At 34.2% G+C, this 11,263-nt stretch overlaps 1 pseudogene; it reads right to left on the bottom strand.

Annotated features, from left to right (window-relative positions):
* Positions 1-449: 449 nt before the first annotated feature.
* LOC140532037 (origin recognition complex subunit 6 pseudogene) lies at positions 450-10,833 on the bottom strand (annotated as a pseudogene).
* Positions 10,834-11,263: the final 430 nt, after the last annotated feature.

Below are 11,263 nucleotides of genomic sequence, written 5' to 3'. Positions count from 1 at the left end.
GATTTACTTTATGAGCTTGAGCAAAGTACTCATTTTTGGGGACTCATTTTCCTCATGTATATAATAATCTTAATTACACAAGGTATAATATCCTCTCAGCTTTACATCCATAATCTGAAGGAATATTGCTTTTCCTTTTCTTTGTGGCTCATAATTTACTTTATGGTTTTTATAACACAGTGAAATTGGCCCCAATCAAGCCTCATTTGTATGGCAATAAATAACAACTCAGGTTGTTAAACATAAATTAAATTTATGATCTTAAAGTCACAGCACTGTAAAAGATTCTATGACTCTAAAAAAAACCCTGCAAAAACAATTAAAAGCAGCATAAATTAGGATGAGAAATTCATTTGTGTTTCTTTAAATAATGTTTAATTATTAAAATACATTCAAACTAAAATACTAAGTTTCCTTATACTCCTTTGGAAAAGAGTGCAAACATCTGGTTAACAAGCAGAAGCAATGTCAAATGATGTTATCATGGGCTGTGCTAAGTTTATTTTCAGGGTCAAGTAGCCTCCCCAAACTATGGAAACAGATTGGGAGTGAAATGAATCCTGTTTTAAATCTTCACTTTGCTACTGCTTACAAGGAGACTCTGCTTCATCCCTTATTCCCTTCTTAGATTTCAATGACAAGCTTCTGTATTTTGACTGGTGGAGAAGCTGAATTTCTTGGTTCACCCTTAACTTGCTCTTCAAATTTTTCCAGTTGCTTACAGAGCCAATCAAATACAGTTTTTTTTATACCAGATGTGGCTCCCATTTTGTCTTAATCTATTTTTAATTTTAGTACTCTGGATGCTCAGATAGCGTAGCTATTGTGAAAAGCTCCTTGGATAATTCTAGATCTACTTGCTATATCCCAGGAAGACTGATTTCATGCCTCTGTACTGTCTTTGAAGCTATGTTTGTGCCTCCACATAGTTAAACTATTCAGTTAAATATTTTATTCCAATATTTGAATTCCAGCCCAGCAAATACTTGAAAGATTTAAGATAGATTGGCTACATTTTATTCAAATTAGAATAAGTTCTAAAGGTCACTTGCTAATGGTGGCAGCAAGGTCTAGAAACGTGTCTCTATTACTTGTTTTCATGTATGTACAGATAAATCAGATAAAAAACTTTACTTGGGACAATCACAGATTCTCTTTAGTTTTTATCAGGACAGCTAGTTCTGTGATCTGCATTCAAGGTCCCAAGTGCTCAGTGGGTCTACGCCATATATAATGGTGATCCTTACACTAAGTAACTACTTCACAAAGTTATAGATGGTAAGAAATACAGGGCAACTAAGAGACCATCTCGTCCAACTCTGCCACTTTATAAATGGAGAAAATGGTCTAGACATATGATCAAGGTCACAATATGGTAATTAAAGAATAAAAGTATTCAATACTAGAGTTTCTTATTCCTAATCTAGGTCTCTCTCCACTACTCCATGTTACTTGGCCATTCCTAAATTTTCTTTGAATGACATGTGCATAAATAAGGACTTAACTTCTTTGTAAAGACAGACTATGGACATATTAACTCCTAGAGTGCAGAAGAGGAGCCCTAGAAATAATCTGAATAGACAATTATAAATGACTTCTGCTATATTTGTGTTTTAATTGAAAGTGATAATAATGGACCTATAAAATAGAATATGTCTTATAAGTCTGTAAAATAGAATATAATCTTGGTGTAGAAACTATTGTATCCATGGGCAACTGTTTTCCTTTCTCTTGGCCAGACGTATTTTTACACATAGTGAATACAGGCATTTTATTGGCAACACTGTCTTTGCTTCTCAACTGTCATGCAATCCTTCCACCTTCTGTATTGTCAGAGCATCCATTTGAAAATAAAGGGGACTTGATCAATGAAAATGCTTTAAATAATGTCAGAGATCTATGTGATTGTAGGATGTTACTTTTTAGTGAAGATTAGGTCAAATGCACAGAGAAATAGGGCAAGATACTGTCAGAGCCAGGCTCCTTGATTAAAAAAACAAACAAACCATGCAATGTATTGTTTTTTTATCAAATGGAAGACAGTAGAGTCTATTTGTTCCTTATCTATCAGTTAACTCCTTGTCCTGTTATACTCAACAATAACCAACAAGCTTAAAATAGAATTGATATAGTTCCTTAAAACATAATTGATTAAAAAACAAGAAACATGATGAAGAATTCCCCCCATCATCAACACATGGGTGAGATTTCACTTTGGTCTTAGATATAAAAAGCTTCAGGAATACACTAGTCTTATTTCTGCTTGTGTGAGTCTAGATGTCCATTTGTGCACAGTACTGCACATAAAGGGAGCTGTATCCTTCAAGTAATTGGCTGGTAAAATGAGCAAATGGGAAAAAAAGACTATAGATTTATACTTCCTTGGTGAAAAAGTATTTTCTTACATCATGATTTACATTAAGATTTTCTTACTTCATGATGAGGAAGATCAAAACATATGGCCACAGAAGGCAACAAAGTCAAAACTCCTGCACCCAAAGTCTTCAAGAAAAATACAAATTGGTCTCAGGCCATGGAAGAGCTCAAAAAGGATTTTGAAAATCAAGCAAGAGAAGTAGAGGAAAAATTGGGAAGAAAAATGAGAGTGATGCAAGAAAATCATGAAAAACAAGTCACTAGTTTGCTAAAGGAGACCCTTAAAAATGCTGAAGAAAATAATGCTTTAAAATTACACTATCCCAAATGGCAAAAGAGGTCCTAAATCCAAATAGAAGAATGTCTTATAAAGCAGAATGGGTCAAATGAAAAAAGTGATTCAAAAGCTCACTGAAGAAAATAATTCCTTAAAAATTAGAATGTAGCAAATGGAAACTAATGACTTTATGAGAACTCAAGAAATTATGAAAAAAAAAACCCAAAAGACTGAAAAAATAGAAGACAATGTCAAACTTCTCATTGAAAAAACAACTGACCTGGAAAATGGATCCAGGAGAGATAATTTTAAAAATTATTAGACTGCCTGAAAGTCATGATTTTAAAAAGAACTTAGACATCATCTTCCAAGAAATTATGAAGGAAAACTGCCCTGATACTCTAGAACCAGACGGTAAAATAGAAATGGAAAGAACCCACCTATCATCTCCTACAAGATATCCTAAAAGGAAAACTCATAGGAATATTGTAGCTAAATTCCAGAGTTCCTGAGTCAAGGAGAAAATATTACAGGAAACCAGAAAGAAATAATTCAAGTATTGTGGAAACACAGTCAGGATAACGCAAGATTTATCAGCTTCTACACTAAGGGATTGGAGGGCTTGGGATATGATATTCCTGAGGTCAAAAGAGGTAGGATTAAAACCAAAAATCACCTATCCAGCAAAACTGAGCATAATACTTCAGGGGAAAAGTGGAATTTCAATGAAATACAGGACTTCCAAGCATTCTTGTTGAAAAGGCCAGAGCTGAATAGAAAATTTGACTTTCAAATACAAGAATAAAAGAAACATGAAAAGGGAAACAGGAAAGAGAAACGATAATGGACTTATTAAAGTTGAACTTTTTACATTCCTACATTGAAATGTATTTGTAATTCATGAGATCTTTCTCAATATTAAGGCAATTGGAGAGGAAAAAAAATACATACATATGTGTGTGTGTGTGTTTCTGTGTATGTGTATGTGTGTATGTATGCATATGTATGTTTGTATGTGTTATCTATGTATGTATATATATATATATATATATATATATATATCAGAGAGAGGGGGCACAGGGTGAGCTGAATATGGAGGGATAAAAATATAAAAATTAAAAAACAAAATTAAGGGATGAGAGAGGAATATATTGGGAGAAAAAAAAAAGGAGAGGTAAAATGTAATAAATCATCTCCAATGTGTTTGTCCTTTGCTGCCAAAGAAGACCATGCCATCAGAGAAATGATGACTTTGTTTTGAGTGAAGGAGGTCTGTGCAGGTCACCAGCCTCACTCCTCCTTCAGAGCCATCTGAATCCAGTGACCAGATATTCATCAGGATGACTGAAGATGACCCAGGATGAGGCAATTGGGGTTAAGTGACTTGCCCAAGTGTCAAGTGTCTGAGGTGAGATTTTTTGAACTCAGGTCTTCCTGACTCCTGCACTGGTGCTCTAGCCACTGCACCACCTAGCTGCCTCAAATCATCACCAAAGAAGAGGTAAGAAAGATCTTTTACAATGGACGGGAAGAGGGGGAAGGTGAGAGGGAATAAGTGAGCCTCCCTTTCATCAAATTTGGCTTCAGGAGGGAATAACATACACACTCAATTGGGTATGGAAGTTTATCTTATCCTACAGGAATGCAGGGGGCAAGGGGATAACAGAGGGGGACAATAGAAGGGATGGCAGATTGGGGGAAGAAGTGATCAGAAGAAAACACTTTTGTAGACCAATTGGTCAAAGGAGAGAATTGAACAAATGGAGGGCAGGACAAGATAGAGGGTAATATAGTTAGTCTTTCACAACATGACTATTATAGAAGTGTTTTGCGTGTCTACACTTGTATAACCTACATTGAACCTCTTCCTCTTCTCAATGAGGTGGGTGGGGAGGATGGAAGGGAGAGAATGTAGAACTCAAAGCTTTAAAAATGAATGTTGAAAATTTTTTTACATGCAGCTAGGAAATAAGACATACAGGCAATAGCATATAGAAATCTATCTTGCCCTACAGGAAAACAAAAGGGAAAGGGATGGGGGGGGGTGGTAGTAGAATGCAGGGCTGATTAAAGGAAAGGGTCATCAGAATACATGTTGTCCTGGGGTGGGGGGAGGGAGAGATGGGGAGAAAATTTGAAATTCAAAATTTTGTAGGAGTGAATGTTCAAAAGCGAAAATACATAAATTTAAGCAAAAAAAGAAATTGAAGAAGAAAAATTTTCTTTTAAAAAAATGAAAAAATACTCCAAGCTAAGTCAAATTATTATCTTTATACTTAATTACTTAAAAATGAAAGTAAACACTTGGGAGGCTAGCCAAAACGATATTGGAAATTATGGTTTGGGATCAAGAAGTGAATGAGGGAATAATTTGGTAGAGAATGTTTCTTACCTAACAGTATCTTTTTAATATTGTTGAAAGTAAATTCAGTACTCTGAATTTGGGGTATAAGCCTGCCAGAGACAAATTCATTAATGAAATTATTCTAATTCTAAGCATCTTAGCTTAAAGAAAGAAAAAAAATTCCAGAAGAGCAAAGTTTCCCCACAAATATTTTTGAGTTAGAGTATATACATATATTACTTCAAACTAAATACAAAATTAGGCAATAAGATGAAACACAGTTACAGAGTTTAGGAGAAAATCCATTTAACAGTTTTGACTTATTAAGTAGAACAATGTTACTTAAATTGATGCATACTAGATAATCATTTCATGCAGTCAAGGGTAGAGATAGTTAATGATCTTAATTAGATTAAGACGTTCCTGCCTGAAATCTTGTTAACACCTTAATGCATTTTCTGAGAGCATAGAGTTCTTCCTAAACTTTGACCCAGTTTCTTCTTTGAAAGTGGTTAGGTCTTTGATAAAAATTATACTGAAATGATTTCAAGAGATTGTTTCAGAATTCATAATTAAAGTAATTCTGAAAAGGTTTCCTGAAGACTATGGTACTATCTTAACTTTTTATTGTTAATATGTAATCTAAAGACAGAACAAGAAAGTTAGACCTTTGTATGTTTCTACAATGGTGATAGGTTGCTTGTGAATCATTGAACACTAAGGTCATATGAGGATCACAGTTTTAGGAGACTGAAACAGAAATGGAATAATATATGATGGATATAAGTAAGGTGAAACACATTGGTAATAATGACTTTTGTACCATATATGACATAAAAAACATCTCCAAGACATGTATGACTATGACCCTGGGCAAATCACAACATCTTGGAGCCTCAGTTTCCTCTTCAGTAAAATGAAGCAATCAGACTGTATAGGGGGAGGGGAGAGAGAGAGAGAGACAGAGACAGAGAGAAAAGAGAGAGGGAGAGAGATACAGAGACAGAGAGAAAGAGAGAGAGACAACATACTTGGCACAAATAAAGGCAAAAATGATTAACTAATGAATACTTTGGCATTTGCAAGACATTAAAAGAATTAGAGGAAGACTTTCAGTGTCTCACAGATCTTTCAGTACATATTTCCTAGGGAAGATTTATATAAAGATCTAGACAAGATGAAATGGGATAGAGAAGTTGTGACCTGCACCACAGCAAGGAGTACTTATGTTGATGTAACCATATGTGATGTCTTCCATTTGAGTTGAAAAATCACTGCAGAAAAAAGAAATTGAGAAATTTGGCCATAATAAAGTTCATTCAAACAACAACAATAACCCAGGGTTACTGACTTTAAGATCCAGGAGTGTGAAGGTCCAGCCCAAAGAACTAATTTGATATTAATTTTTATTAATAAAGAAGTTTTATTAATAAGAATTAATTTCTAGATGTAAGTAGTTGGTAGTCACTTTCATCTCTTACTCTGTCATATATACAATTCTGAGTGCACATTTTAAAAGGAGTACTCAAGTAAACGCTGGAAATATGACAAGGATAATGATGTGGTTACAAACAATTCTATATGAATACAAGTTAAAAGAATTAGGGTTATTGAGTTTGGACAAGAGAAGATTCAAGAGCAATAGGTTGTAAATGGACAGAATCAACTCCAAAATTGTAACAAAAAAACACCTAACTAGAGGTGTACAACTAAGCAATCAATAAACATTAACTAAGCACTCACTCTGTGCCAGGAACTGTTCTGAGCATTGGGAATACAAAGAGACAAATGGCAATCCCTGGTCTCAAGAAGCTTACACTCTAATGAAGGACCTTGCAATGTAATGAATATGATATAGTAATGTGAAGTTTCCTGCAGGAGGTAGTGAATTTCTTGTCAATGAAGGCTGTTAAGTAGAATGGATCACCACTTCTCAGGACAATGTTAGGCAGGATTCATGATATATTCTGGGGGTAGACTACGTGACCTCTGACTTCCCTTCTAAATCATATGATTTGCTATATCAATCAGTTGATTGACTAACTGTGATAGAAGTTCTATTAGTTACTAGTATATCAAGACAAAAATGAGAAAACTAAACATGAATATTAAATAGGTATGGCTGAAATAGATTTCCTCTACTTTATTGGTGCAAATTCTTCCCATTAATGTCCACCTCATGGGCCATCTTCTCCATGAAATAGATCCCTTATATATGACTATGCTTCCCCCACCCTAAACCCCATCATGGAAATGATATTCATCTCTTATAATGAAGTTTATTTACATTTGGTTTGTTTTTTCTTGTGTCAGAATAATCTGTATAGATTTCCACCATGGCATAATAGCAAGAGTATGAAATCCTGCATTTAAGCCCCTGCCTTAGATTCCTGGCTCTGCCACTTATGACCTATGTGACTTTAAATAAGTCTCTTAACTTTCCTGGACCTCAGTTTCCTCTTATAAAAACTGGTAAGTCTAGATTAAGTGGCATCCAAGATCCATTTTCTACCTCTCAGCTTCTACCACCATTATGATACTGCAATTTATTTCTCCATCAATATCTCATAGGTTCATTGGGGGAGGGGGGTTGTGTCATCTATCTCAGCATTCCAAGTACCTAATTTGTAGTTAATTTTTTTCTTTCATTTAAATTTTCTTCCTTTATTTTTTCAATTAAGAATCATTTATTTCCTCATCCTTCCATCTCCAACAATTGGGGAAAAGAAGAAAATAAAAATCTTTGTTGTAAATATCCATAATGTTTACTTAATGGTAATGAATCTCCTGATTACTAGGACTTCTAGTTTCATTCCATAGGCTATTTTAGGATATATAGAAATGTACCCAAAGAAAGAAATTAATTTGTTTCTCATAAACTTTATGTAACAGAATCAATGAGAATCAAAGGCTTCTTCATATATAAAAATTTTATTAGTTCAGAGAAATACCTTGGTGTCCTTTTCCACAGTCATTTGATAGTCACACTCATCTCTTACTCTGTCATAGTACATCTAATGTATTATATGCAATTCTGAGTAGTACATTTTAAAAGGAGTACTCAAGTAAAAGCCAGAAATATGACAAGGATAATGATGTGGCTAGAAACAATTCTATATGAATACAAGTTAAAAGAATTAGGGTTATCTAGTTTGGACAAGATTCAAGGGTAATAGGTTATAAATGGACAGGATCAACTCCAAAATTCTAACACAAAAATCTAATCTCTCTCTCTCTCTGTTGAGAAACAGATAGAAAGATACATGAATATATTATACACACATAATTTATATGTGTGTATATAAAATGCATTATATAATTTATATAATATATATTTATTTTTTTCGTTGTAGGTATTATACTGTATTGTCATACTCTTTGCAAATACATGAAAAAGGAAATGACAAAAATTCATTGTTCAAACAGCATGATTGACGGATTCTAATTTAATAGAACATGTAGCAAATATTATGGAAGCTACAAAGATTGCATAAAATACATTTCCTGCTCTTAAAGGGCTCGCAATCTTTTAGTGAGAGTACAACACATACAGGAATGCATATGCTACAGAGTAATTCATGGCAAGCTCACAGCAGGGGAAGGAAGGTCATCACTGACCAAAGTCATTAGAGAATCTTCAAGTAGAAGGTTTCATTTGACCTGAGACAGAGTCAGATCTGGCAGGGTTTTAGCAAACTATTACTTGCCCGAAGCATCCTTTTCCAGGAAATCAAAGCAAGCTCAGAAGTGCAATTTAAACGAAAAGCAATGAACTTGATTTATAAAGATCCGGAAATCCTATGTTTCTATCTGAGCACATAGTTTAGTGCTCATAAATGCTACAGTCCTATTTAGTACTGGTCCCAGTGGTCTACACATAGCATGCACTAAATACAAAATAAAAACCTAGGTATATCTTCCTATGCACCTCAATGATAGAAAAAGGAGCAGAAAGCTGGGAACAGAGTCTTTAAAAATGTCTCTGTCTCTCATCCTGAATCCATCTCTCCTCTTCATTTACTCCATCATTCCTGTCCCATTCTATTTCATTCTCAAATACAACAAATATTTTTTAAAAGATACTGAACGCATGAAAACTACTCATTCTAATTGAGTAAATAATGGTTGCTACTGCATCTTCTGAACTCCCATGTATCACCTCTTTTTTATATTTATGTATTTATATTTTATATTTATATTACATTTTTATATATTTATTAATATATAAATATTATTATATTTATATTTAAATAAAATACTAGAAGTTTTAAAGCCAACACCATTCACTCAGTATTCCTTACAGTGGAGGAACCAATTCTGCAAATCACAGTTTAGGAAACTGATAAGATGGAGAGCCCAAGGGAGGGCAAGATGCTAAAGGGTCTTAAGCATATGCCATGTGACTGTCAGTTGAAGAAACTGAGAATATTTAGACCAGAAAAGATAAGACTGGATAGAGTCATGGTACTTATCTCCAGGTATTTAAGGGACTGGCATGGGGCCGAGGGATTAAACTTGTTTAGTTTGTCCCCAAAGAGCAGAAGCAGGAACAATGCTTTGTAAGATGTACATAGACAAATTCAGCTATGATGTCAGGGAAAAAAAAACCATACAGCAATTTCTAACTATTCCTGGAATTCCTAGGTAAAACAGACTGCTTTGGGAGATAATGAATATCCCTTATTAGTGATCCTCAGAGCCACTTAGATGGCTACTAAGGTTCTTTCCAAGTTGAATTCTGTGATTCAGCAATTCTATGTGCATCTAAAGGGAAACTTGACAGGAATAAACAGGAACACTTCTATCTGCAGGCCTATACAACCCCACACCTCTCCCCCTAGTTTTCTTAATTGTATTAATTCAAGCAAAATTAAGAGAGTAGGGCATTTCAGGCATACATATTAGCAGAAACAAAATAATATATAGGTAGGAAAGCATGGATGTGTAAAGATATTCCCTGCTTTTATTGAGCATATAGTATGTGGATGAGAGTAGTATAAGATATGGCTAGAAGGATAAGGTGGAAGCAGATTATAGAGAACTTTGGATAGCTAAAGAGTTTGGAATTAATCGTGGATGTAGCATGGAGCCCTTGGAGGAGGTTGAGGAAAGAAGTGACATGAACACATTTACCTATGAAGAAGATCATTTGGATGCATGATAATGAGTGTTCTGCTGTAAGGTGGTGCCAGTGGATATTAAGATGAGAGGACAAATATGAGAGATAATGTAGATATGGACAGCCGTGTATATCTCTTATTTATCAGGAGATAATTTGCACCTGTCACTTCAGTGTGCTACGGCAGTATTATGTAATAGAAAGAGCTCTGCTTTTGTAGCCAGAGGCCCTAAGTCAAATTCCTGGCTCTGCCATTTAATTAGTTGAGTAACTTTGGGAATACATTTTACCATTCTTAGCCTCTGTTTCCTTATTTGTAAAATACAAATAATATTGTTATACTATCCACTTCACAAAATGATTGAAAGGAAAACACTGTGTAAATCTTCAATAACTATAGAGTTATAATTTAAGTTTATTAACACTTCTATTGAAAATAACATTTAGAGGCAATGTGAAGCAGTCTAGAGAGCTAGTCTCAGAGTCAGAAGTGGGTTCAAGTTTTGATGCTGACACATGTTGGCCATCAGAACCTGGACAAATCAATTCTCAGTTACCCAGTGTTCTAAGACCATAAGTTTCATAGAAGGTCAAAGAATTTCCTCACTGGGATCTCTATAAATTAGTGAAATAAAAAGTCTAGTAAAAAATGAAGACTATAGATACATAACACTTTATACTTAATTTTTCATTTACTTACAGTTTCTTAGTGTACATGCTCGATATAATGTTGTTCTGGGAAATGTGTATATTCTTTAATATTCACATCTAAGCGATGTCTCAAGTTTTTCAGCTCTTACTTTTCTAACAGTTTGTAGAATTTTATAATTTTCTTCTTGTTTATCTTTCAATTAGATTTCTCCAGTTGTGAGAGGACCATTGAAATATCATTCAATTATTGTATTACTAAATGTTCTTTTACAATTCAGTTAACTTTTCGTTTGTGAGTATGGATGCTATTTCATTTGGCACGCATATATCTACTAAAATTTAGCTTTAGTGTGTATGATTCCTTTAAATATGATTTTGTTTTCCTTATTTCCTTTGATATTCATGATGCTTTCTCAGATCCTATCCCTCCCACTGATGTTGATTATATAACCTTGACTCTTCTTGAATGTTGCTATTTTTGCATTCTTGCTTTTTT

The sequence above is a fragment of the Notamacropus eugenii genome, chromosome 3 (genome assembly GCF_028372415.1).
Source record: "Notamacropus eugenii isolate mMacEug1 chromosome 3, mMacEug1.pri_v2, whole genome shotgun sequence".
In the NCBI taxonomy this organism is placed as follows: domain Eukaryota; kingdom Metazoa; phylum Chordata; class Mammalia; order Diprotodontia; family Macropodidae; genus Notamacropus; species Notamacropus eugenii.
This window is presented reverse-complemented; position numbering and strand designations above follow the sequence as displayed.